Source organism: Adiantum capillus-veneris, chromosome 1 (assembly GCF_014529385.1).
Source record: "Adiantum capillus-veneris isolate H3 chromosome 1, ASM1452938v2, whole genome shotgun sequence".
Classification (NCBI taxonomy): domain Eukaryota; kingdom Viridiplantae; phylum Streptophyta; class Polypodiopsida; order Polypodiales; family Pteridaceae; genus Adiantum; species Adiantum capillus-veneris.
This window is the reverse complement of record NC_140931.1, coordinates 53,224,872-53,243,653: the sequence shown is the minus strand read 5'-3', so window position 1 is coordinate 53,243,653 and position 18,782 is coordinate 53,224,872. Positions and strand designations below refer to the sequence as shown.

Genomic DNA, 18,782 nt, shown 5'->3' with positions numbered 1-18,782 from the left:
TACAAAAGATTATTTTCTACATAATTATTTCATCACGGGAGGGAAGTTTATAAAGAACCAAGCTCCTTACATGCACACAAGTTTTGTGCTTTGGCTACTTTAAACAAGTCTAGAGAACTAGGAACAAATGTATTTTCAAAAATGAACTCTCAACTACTGACTTCAACGAGATAATCCAAGAAAGCAGGGAAGTGATAGTCTCTAATGGAAAAGGGAGGAGCTTTGGTGAGTGGATCCAAGCGATTAAAGCCATCCCACTCCATTCCAGTTGACACTATGAAAGATGATTGTGGTTCTAGCCAACTCGAGGGTGACACCCTCCATTATATCTCTCTCAAGTAAGTCTCTTATGTCCGTAACAAAAAGGCCGATCTGTAGTAATGTTGATCCCTCAAGGCACAAGATGTGCTTGAGGTCTTTTGTACATTATTTTGTTGAGTTTATATACATCTCCACTCACAATTGTGAGTATGGCAAAAAAAAGGTCTATATATACTATATATAAAGGGGAAAGAGATTCATGTAGCCCCTCCCCCACATGTCCTCATTTCTTGTGTCCGGGTGTCTTAAACCGGTGTGCATTGGCTGTCCAATTAGAGAGAGAAGAGAGAAAGAGAGAGAGAGAGAGAGAGAGAGAGAGAGAGAGAGAGAGAGAGAGAGAGAGAGAGAGCCTCTAGAGCGGCACCTCCAAACTAATATCTATATTATATGCCTCCATTTGTCATTTGAAGGGTGACTCTACTTTTCCTTTTCAAGGCCATTTGAAGGTGACTCTACTTTGCTTTTTGAAGGCCATAAAGGAACTCCCCCTTTTTTGTTTTTTCAATGCTCATTTTATGACCTAGGTGAAACTATAAAAGAAAAACCATTACATCCGTATAGGCTTTTATAGGTAGTCACAACTTTAAAAACTTACAAAGCATAAAAACCTCATTCAACTGCCCTAAGGATCTAGAGAGCCCTAGAAGAGAAAAGCACTATCTGAAGCAAGGGTGCCACCACATAAACACTCCCTCACACAGAGCCAAATTTGCCCATACCATGAAATAAAAAAGTAGTAGATATACATAAACGAACATAGCTTGCAGAGCTAAGAAGACATTTTCTCTCTCTCTCTCTCTCCCTCTCTTTCCATGAGGATGAGGCTAAGTATATGTGTGTGTGTTTCACATACATTGCTTCTTTGAAACCATTTGTGTGTGTTTTCAAAAGCACAATGCCGCCTCTTCCCTCTCTCTCGCTATCGAAACTCCTTTCTCTTCTCGTCGAGAGTGTCATGAGAGGCAAGGAAGCTCTCTCTCTCTCTCTCTCTCTCTCTCTCTCTCTCTCTCTCTCTCTCTCTCTCTCTCTCTCTCTCTCTCTCTCTTCTATTGCACTACAGATTGGTGTCACCAGTGTTGCAATTTTACTTTGCCTTGCGTTGCTTTTGCAATCACCAGTGCTAATTGTACAAAGTAACTAGCACTTCCTTTACCTTTTTTCAGTTCTCATCATAATCCAGTGCTACCAGATGAGTCAAGTTCCTCTTCACTCGATTCTATAGATCCTCCTCTAGTTCCTTAGCTTTGAAAGCGTTGCAAGACCTTATGCTCCTCTTGAGCCCTGTGCATGCAAGATGAAGGTGAAGATGTTGATGCACCTCCCGCCTAGGCTTTGATACCACTTGTGAAGTGCGCGTGCACAAGTGTGGGTGTGTGTGTGTGTGTGTGTGTGTGCGTGCAGGAAAATGAGGGAAGTAGGAGCACGGGTTTGGGTGGAGCACAATGTGAGGATGTAATCTCACAACTCCTTATTCTATAGTATATGAAAGAATAAGGTTAGGGTTAAGAGATGGGCTAGCCAGTTGGCGTGAACCCCAACAAATTTCCCTTATGATGGAATTGAAGGTCTACTCAGGGTATTATATAATTTTTAGTGGTCGATTCTCTTAAGGCGATCATACGCCTACAAAGTGGGGATCGTTCTTTGGCACATGTTGTCAATCACACATTGTACAACATGGTTTAGGAATTCACCGAGTTCGGTTCAACCAGTGTGCGGCAAGGTTTTAGGAAGGTCCCTCTCAATCCTATCATTGAGTGTCTCAAGTTAACTTCACACACAAGTACTTCTTGTACTTGACAAATATCACATTTATTGACATCACTATATGAGAAATATTCCACATGTGAAGAATATGAGTCTATGGACCAGATATTAATTCCTTTTTCTTAATTATGTATCATAAAAAAGTCCCTATTTGGCAGGAGGGGTGACCTACACTTCAGCCTGCTATACAGAGCTTACTCCATAGGAGTGGTGCAGCAAGAGAGAGGAGTGTTGGGAGCGCATCAGTGGCCTGACACTCTGGTTCATCTGGTGGGCCCGTTGTTTCTGCATCTTTGAGGCTCGCCCTGTGCGACCAGCAGAGACTGTACGCGATTTTTGGCTAGAGCTGATCCACACTCTCAGAGGACGACTACAAGGCAGCTCCGACCGCATGCGGCAGCGCAGAGAGGCTTTCCTACGACTCTGGCATCCTGGGCCCTTCTACACCATGGTCCAGGGTGCACTACGATGGCACTACCGACCACCTGTGTGGATTTTCCCTCCCCCCATTTCTTGATTTAGCCCCATTGTACATATTCTGGTTTTTTCATTGGGAGAGTCTCCCACCATGGTTGTTGTAGCCCTCTCTTGAAGAGGTGGTTGTAGCCCTATGGGCAGTTTCAGTAACTAATAGAAGGATCTTTTTCTCGTTTTTTTTTTTTTAAAGTCCCTATTTGGTGCTGGTGAAATCCGTTTATTAGATCATTTCAAGCATGAGGTATTGGGAACAATTTGAGTGGCCAAAGCTTATCGAACATCTAGTAAAACTTTGTTGATGTAACAAGTACGACAAACAACATTAATGAATGGTTGATTAAGATTTTTAGGTTATAATTATGCACACCTATTACGTACATAGCAAAGGCTATATCATGTCAATAAAAATGTTTCATTGTTTTTACTTGGATGTGATTTATGTTTGCATTCTATCATGGTTCACATATTTAGCATGTTTAGTAATTGTTCTGTTTAGTATATTATGAATTGTTACGATTCAAAGTGGAAAGTGTTTAATTTCTTTTAAAGAGCTATTTACATATCTATTCCCTCAAGTCTCATGTATGCTATGTGCATCAACTGTGCCATGAGCATAGGCAAGCACAAAACACTCCAATAGTGGAAACACACGCTCGGATAATTTTTTGCTAATGTATGCACACTAAGTGTTATGGATCCTAGTGTTTAGAAAATTCATATGTGAAGCAACATGTAAATTCATTCATTTGACTAATTATGAAGCATTTTAATGAAAACAAGTGAATTACTTGTTGAGTCTTATGTACACCTTTCCACCCAATCCATCAGTAAGGGTGGGATTGGCTACATCAACAATTCAGCAAGTCATGGACATTATCCAAGATCACGTGGATATGCTCAAGATTTCTCGTCAAAATGTTTGACAAGCACAAGATAGATACAGAATGTATGTTGAGAAAAAAAAAATCAATAAGTCACTTCTAGAGAAGGTGAAGATATATTTTTACGTATTCCAGACCATTCAAAAAGTATAAAAACTGGTTAGATAGCTAAGTTATCTCCTACATATTGTGGCCCATTCAAATATATTCAAGCGAGTTGGAGCTATAGCCTACAAGTTTTCTTCCTATCAAGTTTTATGTACTCATCATCATGTGCGTCCACAAGTATTGGTTAAGTGGAAAGATAGACATAAAGAAAGTGCCACTTAAGAAGACATGAGTGTTCTTAGGAACAAAGATTCCACCTTTTTTTTAAGGACAAAAACTCTCCTTCAAGGAGGGAGTAATGTCAAGAGAAAGGTAGGACCAGAAGGACACGGTCCAGCATGAGTTGTCAAGGGGTCTACTGAAGATGGGCCAGGGGGCCTATAAGAGGAGTACAGATATGTGGAGATGAATATGCTAGAGTCCCTCGCCTATCAGAGACATAGTCCCTAAAGCTTATCACTTCTCACTAGCCCTTTTCCATACCGAACCTCTAGCATGGTTAGCAAGTTCTTGGTTGCACTTGTTGGTCAAAGTCTTGATTTACATCAACCAAATGACCATTTCAAGAAAAGAAAAATTCTTGAAACAAATTTGAATGCAACACATGATTTGCAAAAAGTGTATTCTATTATGGACACATCTTTCAAATTGTAGAATGCATGCCCACTACGTATCATGTGATCAAAACTAGTTTACTTCTTTGCGCACACTTACTACCCGCAACTAGTTTACTGACTCTATGGAAGCCAACTTGCTTCTAACCAGCATCTAGTCGACATTGTTTATTGAGTAATTCATTCCAATTTTGGTGGCACAAGTGCTTGAGGAAGCACACTATTGAAGGTGGAATTTCAATTGTTTGTTGGACCCACCTCAATCAACTAGCATTTCCATGCTAAGACAGCATCACATTTAAACTACTCGTCACTCCACATTTTATGGCACTTGTCCAAAGGCAAGGTTATTAAAAGCTAAGAGTTGACCTTAGCATTTCTCGTTACTTTATTGAAAATACCTCGACACTTGAATAGAAGCATGAAGACCTTGTTTTTTGAGATTCTTAACAAAGAGTTTAGATCTTGCACAACACTAGATGAATTTTGAGAGGCTAAATATGCACATATGTAACGTTATGTTTGCTTCATATACCCACGGTTGTAATGTCTTAACTGTAAAACATGCCAAGTGATGAATTTTTGCATTGCTTCTACACTTGTGCTCAAACAAGTTGGCTATATGAGAACCTTAACATAAAGAGAGGTTGAGAAAGACGTCAACTTGGGTATCTTTCTAATGGGACAACAAAATGCAAAAATTAATCATGTTTCTTTCCTGCCTTTTATTCCAAAAACCAACCTTTGACCCTTTTGCCAATGTAAGGAGCTTATTGAGAACATTTAAAATCTACCTACTATGAATGCTAGGATACAAATGCATGTTTTATTATGGATAAGATCCTTCGTTATCATCAGCATGACAATACAAATCCACATGTATCCATAAATTATTAATAGTTTATGGAACCTTATCCTTCAAGAAAAGTACTATTATTAATAACATATTCATGGCAGGGAGCTTTTTTTTGCTAGATACGAACAAAGCCCGTCTAAATGTCAATTCATTGAAGCTCACTATTAGGACTGGCAAGATGTTTGGATGTGCAAAGACACATTTTTTGAGTGACAACCACATCAATAGGAAAATTCTAGAAGGTATGAATTAAGGATACGAAAATGAAGAACGTATGAATGAAGGTTATGGCAAAGTACTTAATCTCACATCAAGAAGCATCTAAGCAAAGCCGATCAACCACAAACAATGGCACTGCCGTCTAACATAGACACAGTAGAGGAGGCAAGGCAAAAGGGGAAAGCAATGCCTCAACCAAACCACATTGAGCCGATAATGGAGTGGAAGATCAAAGTGATACGCCCAAAGGTTGTTGAGAGATAGAGAAGAGATAAAGTTCGAGCTTTTTGTGTTGCATAATGCCAACATTGTTAACATCTAACATGCAGTTTACAAGGGTGCAATTCAGAGGGTGCCTCTTGAACATTCAACGTTGGTTCAGGTCGGGAAACCTTCGAAACAAAAGTGTTCATCCAAGGAAAAAGATCAATGAGCCAGTTAGCACTAAACCTCTCATTTGCAAGTGCTGAGAAGGCAACTGCTCTTGTTAAATCAGGTGGTATAAATCAACAGGCTACCTCTTCACTTTGCAATGTAGTAGCTACAGGCAGAAGAAACTTTAATGTGGTAGAAAACAATCCCAAAAACCTCCAAGATCTATCCAACAAGTGTTGAACTCCACCTGTTACTCAAGACGGAACATAGCGGGAGGTCACCTGATATTTACTTATCACATGGGTTCAATAGAAGGATATTTTTTAATTTCAAAAAATTGCCACATCTTCATTTACAAAGGGGTATAGCTTCAAAAAGAAATACGGATTGAACACAAAAGGGTGTGCTATATTCACAAAAAAATCACAGGTAAGGAATTTTTATGATACCCTTTGAACGCACGAGATATAGGAGTTCTACATAGAGTGAGCGCCCGAGAGAGGTAACTGGGATCCGTACAGCAATTGACAAGAAGAAAATCCTAATTGCAAATTTAGTCATGGATTGATTCATGTCAAATGAAGGTGTATCTTTAGGGGAAGTGTTTGAGTGTGTGCTTTGAGAAAATAGGACAAGCAAAAGAGAAATACCACCCACCAAAAAGGAAGCCACTACTAACTGCACTTCCCATTAGAGCCTTGAAGATTGTAAACAAATTTTCAAGTCCACCAAGATTTAAACCAGTCCTCACCGCTCATACTAACAAAAGCAGTCATTAGCTGACACTCTGCTTGGAATTCGATAGAAATCCCTCCCAAAACGGTCATTCAAGTGACAATCACTACTTCATAGAGCATGCTTTCTTTTGAACAAATCCCGATACATATTGATATTCACCACTAATGGGTACATTACAAAAATGTCGATCGGGTAAATTGGCTAGTGTGACAGAAATAGTAATGGTGCATTAAAAAGGAAGAAAAGCTCTATCTACTCTAGAAAGTGTGTTACTGAAACATTTAACGGACATCCTTTTGAGCACAGGCATAGATGAGTGCTAGAGCCACCACTTGCAAGTCCAGCCTTTTGAGGCCCGTATACAATATCTATAAGGTGTCCTTACTTCAAGAAAGTACATGCAACCCACATGAATACATATGATATCAGTGCCGTTATGATTTCTAGGCTCCAATTCGGAGGCAGTAAAGCCATTGGCACGACAGGTACAATGAAGGAGCCAACCAACCATCCCACAACAAGCCCGCCGAATCTGAAACCACAGACATGCTCAATTAGATCAAATGCTTGATGAATCAGAGAAACTTATTATATATATACATATACACACACACACACACACAGAAAAGTTCTGAGCGTACAAATTATAAGAGAGGCTAAAACACACAAGCAAGGCAACACAAGAAAACAGATGAAGAAGAAAAACTACATGACCTGATATGTTTCTAAACAAAAATAAGATTTGAAAAAAGAAAACCATTATTCACTTGAAAATCCTTTTAGAAGAGGCTTATGTAAAATAAGTTAGAGAAGCTTGCTTGACTGAAACTGTGAAACAAGTATTCTACTCTAAACAACAGACACGGCAACACAAACAAACGACAAAAGAACGAATTCTTTCATATCAACTGTGAATAAACACTTCGAATGCTTACCCAAGCATGAAGGACCGCCCAATGCTTTTGAGCCTATAATTAAGAAGATACACACATCCTGCTAGAGAAACAGCCACCTGCAGATGATTCGATTCTTAAGAGCAGTCTCACAATCATCTTTGATTAGAATAAAGCTCAACAATGTTTGTAAAATGCTCTTTCATATGGTGGTTGCATAACCTGAAATGCGGGGCCCCCCTCGGCTGGATTCATCACACTCCACACTCCCATAAGTCCAAAAAAGGGCCGCCCTCTGTAGTATAATTTGAGAAGGTGGAACTTCAAAAATATTCAGAATTCTTTTCACCCACGGAGGTGATTCTTCAACTTTCTTTTTAAGGTTGCTCTTAAGATTGATTTTTGATTTTTTCCTTGCTCGGAAGCTTTCCATGATGATTTTGTCATGAGCTGCCTCAACAGCTTCCCTACTTCGTTCATGATGTGCATATTGTTCAGCAAGAAAGTTGCGAGCTGATTGAATCTCTTCCTCGGATGCATCCCGAGTAGCCCCTAAAACTGTGTGGATCTCGCACATAGATTCTCGGGAATACAGCTGTATATCCTGCAAAAAAATCATTGGAATATCAAGAAAAATTGTTCATGCCAGGTTTCTTCAGCTGTCACGTACATGTAAAAGTACAGAAATCACAAGGCACCATAAAAGACGTCATTCCTTTTGCATGGGACCAATTCTGACATACAGAAATACCTGCACTTTTCTAGTTGGAGTGGGAACCAAAAACAGCCAACATTGGTACAAGGTCAAAAAATGAAAAAATGAAGTTGTAGCTCGAACAGAAGCATTTGCAAAGGGCATTAACAATTAAACTTCTCCTAAGATCAAACCCATTTGCTATAGTTTTGAAATAATAATTGTTTGTTTTCATTGGTTCGCCCCATTCGGTCCATGCTCATTCCAGTAGTAGAAAGCAGGTATCAGGTTTGTTTGTAGATAGCGAAACCATTAAGGCACTCGCTGGCAAACCATTTGGAAACTTACTGAACTGCTAGCTTGTGTAAGGATGGCTACTTATTTAGTGAAAGAGAGGCAGAGACCATCAGTGTAATCACCTGTCAAGCGGATGATCAACCCGAACTCACAAACTGCAATTGCAAGACTGAGCAGAACAATATAAATGACACTTGAAGACACTAGACAACACGAGAGAATCGTACTTACCCTCCACAGAGTATTGGCCCTCAAGTCGAGCGCCCCATGTTGTATATCTTTACATACCATCTCAAGAGTTTTTACAATTGTTTGTGTGACCGTGCAAGCTGATCTCAATTACATCTAGCACTAGAGCCCTTAATTTATGGGAATGTAGCCTCAAAAGCGACTCAAAAATCATTTGCTAAAATTAATTTTAGGTCAACAGTTGTCAACTAAATGGTTGCACAAAAGCTTCTCCCTGATAAATATCAGCCATGTACAACAGTGTTAGATAAGCATGCTGCAGCCATATCTTAGTTCATACAATCCATGACTTGCAGAGGTTTTTGGGTTGCATTTCACTAACGCCTACGCCCAGAGAAAGTCCCTTTGTTTTTCCATTTTCCTGCTGCTTCACCACGTGTTAGTGCCACGTCATTGCTTGTCACCTATCCCTCTCTTAACGAAGAGTACTTTAAGAGTTATTGTCCCCTCGATTACACCCACATACTCAAAAATAAACCACATTGTTACCAGTTACTACCCGATGCAATCATGCATACAAATTCAATCTTTTGGACATAAACCCTTTTGATGAAGAGAGAATCCTGCAATAATTCATCTCCAAATACAGATATTGTCACGTGCACATTGCACTTGAGGACAAGCTACTGCTAGAGGTCAACATCAGTCTTAGTTATCTTAGGATCTAGCTTGGCACTTTGTGAGCCTCTAGCAGGACATGCATGATCAAGTAGGTCATTGTCACAAGACGGGCACCACGTGCCAATAGAAAAGAGCAGACTGAGCAGACTTTTAGCACTTCAATAACAACTGAACTGAGAGAGAGAGAGAGAGAGAGAGACGACACGCGACACAAAGTGGCGGAATTCCACCCCAAAGAGTATTGGCCTTGGCGCCCCTTTCAGTATTTCTTTATATTGCATCAGCAAAGTACAAGCCGGTACTCGAGACTCTGCACCTTCTCCAGGAAGCATGCCAGAGAATGAGCCCTTAGCACATATTTAAAGGCCCTAGGCCCCAAAAGCAGTTTACAGTAAAAAGCCTTCAAACTCAAAAGCATCTGGTCCAAAAGCAAAGCCAAAAAACTGCCAGCGTAAATCACGGAAATCCATATAGCTGCCACATCATCAGCTAGCGCAAAACGCGAAAATCCGTACAGCCTGCCACGTCATCATGCCAGCACAATTTTCGGAAATCTACCACGTCATCAATTTTGCGTGTGTGCGGGTCCTGCTTTATTTTAATCCTTTATGTCACTTGGGGCCCCATCGGACGGGGTCCCCATAAGTTGATAGGACTTCTTCTGTTACTTGTTCTTCTTAGGGTTTAGGCCCCTCGGCCAGCATTTGCAAGTTGGCTCCATTCTTTAGGCTTTGACACGTCAGCAGTTTGTGACATCTCCCCTTCTCAAGGTTGGATCAAAAAGTACGTATTGATCCGTTCCGTACCGTACGGACGTTCTGTACGGATCCGTACCATACGGAACGATCCATACGCCGTTTTTTTTTTTTTTTTTTTTTTTTTGGGTGGGGTGTGGAAAGCCCGTACAATGTTGATTTAAAATAAAAATCCAAATCTCTTGCAATAGTTACACAGTATATGGTTGTCTTGTGAAACGTGTCTTTGAATGTCTCTATAAGTTGTTGGCTTCTCTCTTGTTTTTTATTGAAAATGTCCTAGAAAATTTAGTACTTTGCGGTTTTTTTATAAGAGTACGTATTTTTACATACGTAAAATTTTTTCCTATAAGGAACAACGTACAGTACATACATATACGCCATGTACAGTACGTTTGGTACCGCCTTGCCCCTTCTTGAAGGAGAGTAATCGTTCGCGATTACAGCATGTCTGCAAAACAACTCAAGTTAGCTCAAAAATTTCCGAGGGACAATCAGTTTGCTCTTTTTATTAAGGAGTTAGCTTCTCCTTTCTGCTCTTTTGATCAAGGAGTTAGCTTCTCCTTTCGTCTAGATCGGAACTCTTGATATTCCGGCGTAGTAAAATTAGCTATCACACCAGACCGACCGTACTGATCTTCCACGGGTGTCTTGATGCACTAAAAAATTACATACCCAAGCAATCTCATCCAATTAGGAATATTCAGTAGCTGGCACATCACAATGCAACACAAATGCTTACATATGCATGTTACAAGACATAGAAACATAAAGCCGTTGAACACTACCCTCACAACCTAAAAAGGTCCGAGCCGGGAGATATTCAACCGATCATCTCTCAATAGCATAAAAAAAGTACGGGCCGGGAGATATAGAGGCCTTTTACAACCAAACGCACGCCGCACCAGTCATTTGGAGGTGCTGAGAGTATGCTCATCTCTTAATACTCCTCCCGTATAACCATCAGTTCCGGTTCCGGAGGAGTCACAACAACAATTATTTTACAAGCATTCAACCAAACGCTCCCGCTCGCTCGCTCGTCGTTCGGAGGTTTTCTAGCATACAACATAACGCTCCCCAGGCATCGACCTGCGCCATTCCGAGGTCAAACAATACCAAAACAGTATTTCTCACTTCTCACCCACCCGGGAGTAAAATCACCAATCATTGAAACCAGTATTAAAACCAGAGTTAAACAATTCAAATCGGCACCAAGACAGGTTTAAAACAGATAGCATCCATTTCAAACAAATTCCAAACCAAACACGATCACCAAACAAGCTCTCAAACAGATTCTCACACAAAATTCAAACTTAAAAAGCAATCTCGACATCAGTCGAGCTCGAAAAGTCGACTGACTTTCCATCCTAAAACCTCGCACCAAAAAAATTAGGGTTAGGTTCATTCCATAGGGTCGTAGCCGAGCACAGCATGGTCCATCAGCTCTTGGACAAACAGTGTTTCTTTGGCGACAATGGTAGTCCCAAGATAGCAATCACACTAAGCCTCCAAGGTCATCTGCTCGAAAAGACATCTACTGAGAGATGTCAAGAAATTTCAAGATATAATCTGCTTGGGTTTTCCATGGCAAGCATTTCAGGATACCACACTCTGCCAAAAGTTGCACTCTGAAGGAAGATGTCAGAAACCATAGAACTTCGGGCAAAAATTTTCTTGAAAGCTTGCCAAGTCCTTGGAGTGTGCTACTTGGTCTGTAGCTGTAGACATCAACATCTGCATGGCACTGCTTTTGAGAAAAACGTGACTTGAAACAAATCTTGGATCCTTCTCTTGCAAGTGATATTAATGGCTTATGCCCTGTAAGACATCAGCGGTGTGTGGGGGAGCAGGAGAGAGAGCCCACTTGCTATTCTATGCAATGAGAGTGAAGGAGAAGAGGAGAGTGGCGCAGAAAGAAGCACACGCAGAGAGAAAACGTGAGAGAGAGAGAGAGCTCGTAGAAGTTTTTGGGAAAAGTCACGATTGTCACATTTTGGGCTTGACCTTTGAGTATATGAGTAAGTGACTAGGGGGCCATTCACACTTGGGCCCCCTCACTTATAAGATTTTTAACTACTTATAAGTTAATAAGTACAAGGCACTTAGGCCTTTATTCCCTAACAACCTCCCACCTAAAGGCAATGTACCTTGGGAGATCAAAGAATCAGCTAACTATGATACATCAGCTGATCATGCACTTACTCATCCAACACCCATCATCTGACGGCAATATGCAAACCGCTCTGCTGGAAGACTCTTGGTCAAAAGATCTGCAGGATTGTCATCTGTGTGCACCTTGACAAGTGTAATGCTCTTGTCATCAAGCACACTCCTGATAAAATGATACTTCACCTCTATGTGCTTTGTCTTGGCATGAAAAACAAGATTCCTTGCAAGCATAATAGCACTCTGACTATCACAGTGTAGCACAGGAACCGGTGACTTAATGCCAAGCTCTTCTACCAAACGCATGAGCCACAAAGCTTCTTTGCATGCCTCAGTGGCAGCCACATACTCAGCCTCAGTGGTAGACAAAGCAACACATTTTTGCAGTCTAGAAATCCAAGAAATTGCACCTCCTGTGAATGTAAACACATATCCAGAGGTAGACTTCCTACAATCTGGATGTCCAGCAAAATCTGCATCTGTAAAGCCATGCACAGATGTCTCACTCTTCCCAAAACAAATGCACAAGTCTTTAGTGCCTTTCAAGTATCTCAAGATACACTTCACTGCTTCCCAATGCTTTTTGCCAGGATTGCTCATGTACCTGCTTACTACTCCCACCGCAAATGCAATGTCCGGACGTGTAGCAACCATAGCATACATCAAACTGCCAACGGCTGATGCATAAGGAATCTTGGCCATTTCAGCCCGCATATCATCTGTGTTTGGGCAGTCATGTGCAGTCAGTTTTACATATGGAGGCAGCGGAGTACCAAGTGCCTTTCCCCCATCCATATGAAAACGATGTAGCACCTTATTAACATAATCTCGTTGAGATAGATACAGACGCCTGTTAGGTCTATCTCGAGAGATACGCATGCCCAAAATATGATTAGCATCACCAAGATCCTTCATGTCAAAGCGATTCTTTAAGCTTTGCTGTAATGCATCCAACTCCGTGACATTTTTACCCGCAATAAGCATGTCATCAACATACAAAATCAGCAATAGACGAGATCCATCACTTGCCGTTTTGATATACAAACAGTGATCAGAATTACTTCTTTTGTATCCTTGAGACCTCATGAATGTATCAAACTTGTGATACCATGCACGGGGAGACTGTTTCAAACCATACAAGCTCTTCAAGAGTCTACATACTTTCTTCTCTTGCCCCTTTGACACAAAACCTTCTGGCTGCATCATATAGATCATCTCAAGCAAATCGCCATGCAAAAACGCTGTTTTGACATCCATTTGCTTTAACTCCATATCTTCAGAAGCAACCAGGCCTAAAACAAGACGTAATGTGGCAAGCTTTACAACAGGAGAAAAAATCTCATCAAAATCCACACCATGCTTTTGCTTGTACCCTTTAGCAACCAAACGTGCCTTGTACTTAGAAGAAGCATCAGATGTGACCTTGGTCTTGTAAACCCATTTACATGGCAGAGCCTTATGCCCTTTAGGCAAATCAACCAAGTCCCATGTATGGTTTTTCTCCAAAGACTGCATTTCCGAAACCATTGCTTTGAACCATTTCTTACTGTCTTCCCGTTGCATAGCCTCTTTATAGCAAGACGGCTCACCACAATCAGTAAGCATGACATAGTCCAAAGACGGTTCATATCTATCGGGGGGCCTTGTCACCCGAGTAGACCTACGCACCCAATGATCCATAACAGGTGGATTTTCAGCCTGTAAACCATAAAAAACAGCAGGCTGTTCAGCCGGTTGCATCGCAACAACGGGGGTCAGGATTCAACCTGTTGTGGCATCAATGGCAACTTGTTGGGGCTGATTTTCAGCAGCTTTGGCTGATTTTCACCATTTTCAGCATGTAAATGCTGTGAATTCTTGGCTGTCCATATGTAACATCTTCACGAAAAACAACCCGGCGCACTTCCTCGACCTTTGTGGGCTGTTTGTGCATGCAATTCTCATTGAAGATGACATCATTGCTACGTATGATTTTCCGTAATGCGGGATCCCATAATCTATACCCCATTTCACCATCCTCACCATATCCTAGGAAAATGCATTTATGAGACTTTGATTCTAGTTTGGTGCGCAATTCACTCCGGATGTGAACATAGGCCTCACAACCAAACACTCTTAAATGTGCATATGAGGGTGGCTTGCCAGACCACACCTCCTCAGGCACCTTTCCACCCAAAGCCTTGCTAGGTGAGCGATTAATCAAGTGAATAGCTGTTTGCACAGCTTCTGCCCAAAAACCATGAGGTAATGCAGCATGTGACAGCATACTCCGAACTTTCTCTTGGATAGTCCGGTTCAACTTCTCTCTGCAACTCCATTCTGAGAGGGATTAAAAGGAGCCGTGAGCTCTCTTTTAATACCTTTAGTGGCACAAAAGTCAATAAATGCTTTTGATACATACTCCCCCCCATTGTCTGAGCGCAAAGACCTAAGCTTCTTGTCAGTTTGATTCTCAACAAACGCAAGAAACTTCTTGAAAGTATCCAAAACATCGCTTTTAGCACGTATTGGATACACCCACACCTTACGTGTAGCATCATCGATAAACGAGACAAAATATTTCTTTCCCCCTAAGGACAACTGTGGCATTTCACATACATCGGAATGCACTAAGTCTAACCTGTCAGACTTCAAAGAAAGAGACCTTTTGTGCGGTGTTTGACTGTGCTTACCATAAATACAGTGCTCACAATGAGAAAAATCAGCATACCTCAAACACGGCAAATAACCACAACGAGACAAAGTTTCCATTCCTCTTTTACTCATGTGTCCCAACCGGCCATGCCACAAAGAAACACTTGGCTGCTCGGTTACGGCGACAACATGGTCACGCACACTAGATACATGCAGTGTCCGATTTACAACCCTTGGCTACAATCCGGGCCCCTTTACAAATTTTCCACTTGCTATCACCAAAAGTGGTGTGATAGCCTGCATCATCTAGCTGCCCTGTACTAATCAAACTCTTCTTGAGTTGTGGCACATGGCGCACTTTGTGCAAAACAAAAGTCATACCATCAGCAAAGGAAAACTAGACATTGCCAATACCTGCAATGTCACACGCATAGTTATCTCCCAAATAAACAGTGCCCTGCACCTCACCTGAGTACTGTGTAAACCAATCCCTATGAGGTGTTACATGAAAGGAGGCACCTGAATCAAGAATCCAAGTATGCATGTTCACATCGAAACCCATAGCAAGGGTATGTGCGTCCACAGAGGAGGCATTGAGTACATCAGTGCTGCTGTCACTGTCACAGCTACTAGCAACATTGATTTCCTCAATCAACACGGTGCTCTTCTTGGCATTTCCCTTGTCCTTTGCATCAGTTTCAGCACCCTTGTTCTTCTCTTTCTTCCACTCATAGCATTCCCGTTTATAATGCCCTTTCTTTCCACAATGATGACACACAACATCTTTCCTACGAGATTTGTTGCGTGCCCTGTCCTTACTGTCAGATTTCTCCCTCTGTTGAGACCTGCCTCTCAAGTGCAATGCATTAGAAGACCCACCTGTGGTGTTCTTCCTGTTCATCTCTTCCATCAAGAGAGAACTCTCTACATCTGCATACTTAAGTGATGCACTTGAGTTACTAAGAGCTGTCCGGAATACATCCCAACTCTCGGGCAATGTGCATAGCAGAAAAGTAGCTTTGAACTCCTCATCAATCGTGAATTTCAGCTCTGTCAGTTGGCTGAAAATAGAATTGAATTCATTGAGGTGCACTGACATGTGCGTGCCCTCCTTCATGCGGAGATCCATAAGCTTCTTAAGCCAATACACTTTACTGGCAGCACTCTGCTGTGCATACAACTCGTCTAAGCGCTTCCACATGCCCCATGCTGTCTGCTCATTCTCTACATTGAAGAGTAAATTGTCAGACACCGAAAGCATGATCGTGGAGCGAGCCAACTCGTCCACTTCTTCCCATTCTTCAACCTCCGTATCAACCGGTTTCACACCCTGTAACTTAATAGGTTTCGCCTGTTTCTTCTGCAACATCACATTATAACATTGCTTCTTCCATATAGCAAAGTTATGGGCACCTTCAAGCTTGCGAATGTGCAACAAATTGCCACTTTCACTGCTAGAAGCCATTCTGAGTGATTGCAAACACTGAAACCCTGTTTTGCAGACCTAAACACGCCCAAATGTGCGCAATCGGGCAAAAAACAGCTTGCTGTTACAAAAAACAGCGAGCAAATTTCACGCGAAATCACCCCAAAACGGCGTACATTCATTGCCAAACCCTTACCAAAGGTTTCCACAAGGTGTATACATCATTTGCTTGCTGAAATTCCCTGTTTTGGGGCAAAAATCAGACCTGTAAACACCTGTTTTGCTGAATTTTCAGAACCTCGTTGGTGGAAACACCTGTAAGATTGACCTGTGAGACTTGCCCTAATGAAATTGCATCAAATTGACCCCGAAATTGGTCAATTTCAGCAGAAATAGGCTGCTGTTCGCCAGTTTTTGAAACCCTAATTTTGGGGAAACTGTCACCGGAGGTCGATTCTACACGGTGAGAGGATCCCTTCGCGACAGAGTTGATCGAAAACGGTTGAATATCCTTCCCGCAGCGAGCAAGAACAGAATTCTGATCTGTGTTGCGAAAATGGCTCTCTTGGAAACCCTAAAGCTCTGATACCATGTGTGGGGGAGCAGGAGAGAGAGCCCACTTGCTATTCTATACAATGAGAGTGAAGGAGAAGAGGAGAGTGGCGCAGAAGAAGCACACGCAGAGAGAAAACGTGAGAGAGAGAGAGAGCTCGTAGAAGTTTTTGGGAAAAGTCACGATTGTCACATTTTGGGCTTGACCTTTGAGTATATGAGTAAGTGACTAGGGGGCCATTCACACTTGGGCCCCCTCACTTATAAGATTTTTAACTTATAAGTTAATAAGTACAAGGCACTTAGGCCTTTATTCCCTAACACGGTGAAGACGGGAGCGCGCCTGTTGCTAATTGGACTATTTTCTTATTTTAATGATTAAATCTCTTTTTTAGGATATTTTATTATGTGCACTAAAAACTGTTAAAAAGATTGTAGCTACAGGAACTGCCATCAGGAAGGACGGACAACTCTGATGTGTCATTTGATGGGTGACGGTAAACATCGCGAAGGAGTTTCCGTAAGTTCGGTGGAAAGGGCCGGGTTACGAGTGCCTCTAATGCGTCACATGATGGGTGACGGGTGCATCAGTAAGGGGGCATCCCGTATGCTAAGGAGGAAATCCGAACTGAGTAAGAAAATACGCGTAAGAATGCAAGCACAAGAATAAAGATGGGTTCAATGAAGCTTTTTACGAAAAGCAGGAACAGTCGCGGGAGGACAGATGTTTTCCCGCGAGGAGTCTGTGTCTGCATTGCATCTGTGTCGTGTCCTGCACCCAGGGACGCCTGGAATGTGTCCGTGTAGCATTGTTTTCACTAACTGAGTGAGTTTTTAAAGTTTGAACAGGTTCACACTTTATTTTATAAAGTGACCGATCACTTTTATTAATATAATAAAGCAAGCAAGGCTCTTATAGAAAAAGCCAGCGCTAAAACCAACGCAGGGGGGCTGAATTGCGATCTCTCTCTCTCTCCTCTCTCTAGAAAACACGATTTTCTCTCTCCTCTCTCTAGGAGCGCCAAGCTCTGCTTTTGGACCCCTATTCCTGTCGGGTGTCAGACCCTATAAAAGGGTAGCCAGCGTTTTAGTTTGGAGGAGCCGGAAGCAGCAAGAAGTGCAAGCGCTGGGATTCTGGAGCAGAGACTGGCGACGGAATTTGCAAGTGCTCGTGTGACGACTGAGTACGGAGGTTGATTCTCCGAGCAAGGAGCGACAGGTATAAGGTGTTGATACGCATTGAGAATTGCTCCTTTGTGTGGTTTGTTTTGCAGGAATCTCCCGTCTCAAGGGAAGGCCCTTCACGGGAAGTACGGCTTCACGCCTAAGTCCCTTACGGGAAAGTACGGCTTCGCGCTTAAGTCCCTCACGGGAAGGAACACCGGCCTTGTGCCCAAGCCCTTTACGGGAAAGCACGACCTTCGGGTCTAAGACTACAGAACGGAGGGTTTTCCTCGGGTTCTCGTGCCTGTATAAGAATTCTCCCTGAATAAAAGAATACTCTGAACGGGGGGGGGGGGGGACCAGAAGATGTTCCGGTCCCCAATACTGTGTCGATCTTCTCCCTTCTCTCATGTTTTTCAAAGAATTATAATTTTCAGATTTTCTAAGTGCTCGTGTACGCTCCCGTTTTGTGACAGCGCCCGATGCGCGATGAAGTAAGGGTGGGAGTGGCTAATAAGTCCGGGTTGGAGGGCGAAGATACCTGGAATAAAATTCCAATAGCTCTGTCTGCTCTTTTGTAGGACCGGTATGCTTTCAGAAGAGCACACGCCTGATGCTCTGATACCACTGTCACAAGACGGGCACCACGTGCCAATAGAAAAGAACAGACTAAGCAGACTTTTAGCACTTCAATAACAACTGAACTGGAGAGAGAGAGAGAGAGAGAGAGAGAGAGAGAGAGACGACACGCGACACAGAGTGGCGGAATTCCACCCCAAAGAGTATTGGCCCCAAACCTTGGCACCCCTTTCGGTATTTCTTTATATTGCATCAACAAAGTACAAGCCAGTACTCCAGACTCCGCACCTTCTCAAGAAGCATGCCAGAGAATGAGCCCTTCGCACATATTTAAAGGCCCTAGGCCCCAAAAGCAGTTTACAGTAAAAAGCCTTCAAACTCAAAAGCATCTGGTCC

The 18,782-nt window shown here is 42.2% G+C and overlaps 1 pseudogene across 1 annotated transcript in view; it reads right to left on the bottom strand.

Moving 5' to 3' along the window:
• Nucleotides 1–6,444: 6,444 nt before the first annotated feature.
• Nucleotides 6,445–18,782, bottom strand: part of LOC147464753 (protein CHAPERONE-LIKE PROTEIN OF POR1, chloroplastic-like) — a 38,620-nt pseudogene continuing 26,282 nt past the window's right edge. The window contains exons 3-5 of the transcript XR_015188628.1: nt 7,472–7,853; nt 7,292–7,368; nt 6,445–6,888 (exon numbers count right to left, since the gene is read on the bottom strand). The product of XR_015188628.1 is annotated as a protein CHAPERONE-LIKE PROTEIN OF POR1, chloroplastic-like (transcript). The remainder of the gene's footprint in view (nt 6,889–7,291; nt 7,369–7,471; nt 7,854–18,782) is intronic.